The 1470-nt window shown below is 40.4% G+C and overlaps 1 non-coding gene across 1 annotated transcript; it reads right to left on the minus strand.

Annotated features, from left to right (window-relative positions):
- Positions 1–1110: 1110 nt before the first annotated feature.
- trnat-agu (transfer RNA threonine (anticodon AGU)) lies at positions 1111–1184 on the minus strand. The gene has a single exon. It is a non-coding gene; the product is annotated as a tRNA-Thr (tRNA).
- Between the last annotated feature and the right edge of the window lie 286 nt (positions 1185–1470).

Raw genomic sequence — 1470 nt, forward strand, 5'->3', positions numbered from 1 at the left:
GCGATCAACAGAATATTGATTTTAATTTTTCTTTGATAATGTAAATCTGAACCAAAGACATGAATTGTTGAAGAAACTCAGCAGGCCTGACAGAATCCGTGGAGAAAAACTGAGTTAAAGTTTTAGATCGACAGAAAGCCGTTACTTATACTTTTCTACATTATGATGCTGGGAAAATTATCAGTTTTATCTATTGAATCAGGATTTTTATCAAAATATCTCAATGACAGACAACCGTCACCTTTACAAATTCAAAAGGACTTTATTGACTATAATGCTGTTTCCGTTTCTCTCAGCTGGGGAAAGGCTGTGTTTAAATGATTGCCTTCTTTCGTTTCCTTTCTCTCAGCTTGCAACAATTTCGAATGGAGAATTGGTCATTACAGTGTCTAACTCAGCATGTGTCTCCATACGTCTCTCTTTGTCTCTGCGCATCCATCTCACCCTCTTCCTGTTACACATTCTCCGACACTCTGCCTGTCCATACAGCTCTTTACCTATTTCGGCTCTATGAAAAGTCTGACATTTCGAGACAATTTGAGTGTGCAGTTGCTGAGAGGCTTTTTGCCCACTGACTGGATTGCGTGAACTGAGTTCACATTCTCTGGATAAGGTGTCTGTCACTTCAAACCAGGCAAGGCGACGATTCTTCCTCAAACAATTATGACTGTTTCGAATTCAAAATAGAATTCCTCATCCACCAGGAAAAAAAGCAATTACACTACAAATAAAGAAGCACAACGATGTATATATTTTTGGTTTAAATGTATGAACGGTGACATCAGAGAATGAGAGTGATCACCTGGTGGTATCTCTGCCATTACCACAAAATTCCCCGGCAAATCTGCAGCGTCTCCTGCGTCATCTCGTTATTCCGACCTAACTGGGAATGAAGGAGGGGGAATAAAAGAGGAGGAGAAGCAGAGGTGCTTGTGGAATAATGGAAAGAAACCACAGACATAAGTAATAGTTCGGAATATATAAAAAAACATGGCATTTACTGCTGGCACGTAACCTGGATTACTAAATCTTAACAGGGTGTAAGTTCAAGATGCTGAGTTACTTTCGCAAAGACTTGAAACACCAAGCCCAAATATGAACGCAACGAGTAGGCACCGCTGGGAGTTGAACCCAGAATCTCCTGTTTACTAGACAAGCGCTTTAACCAACTAAGCCACGGCGCCACAGTAAGACAGCCCTTACTCAACCATATGTGGAGTTGCCTAACCACTTCCTCACAGTACTTGGACATGTGTTTTCGGATCAATGTTGCTCTCAGAGGATTGCAATCGATCCTCGAATTTTCAAATACAAACAGTTTACAGCTGAAAATTCTCTACTGAATAGGCACAGAAAAACATAATCTCTTCTTGCATTCATTTAAAACTGGTATTTTCACCTGGTTAAAGTGACAGGAGAAAGAGGATGTGCTCATTCTATCGGGGCTCATGAACCACGTTAATACATACA

The sequence above is a fragment of the Chiloscyllium plagiosum genome, unplaced genomic scaffold (genome assembly GCF_037043375.1).
Source record: "Chiloscyllium plagiosum isolate Xiang-an unplaced genomic scaffold, Cpla_swu_hap1 HiC_scaffold_18, whole genome shotgun sequence".
NCBI lineage: Eukaryota > Metazoa > Chordata > Chondrichthyes > Orectolobiformes > Hemiscylliidae > Chiloscyllium > Chiloscyllium plagiosum.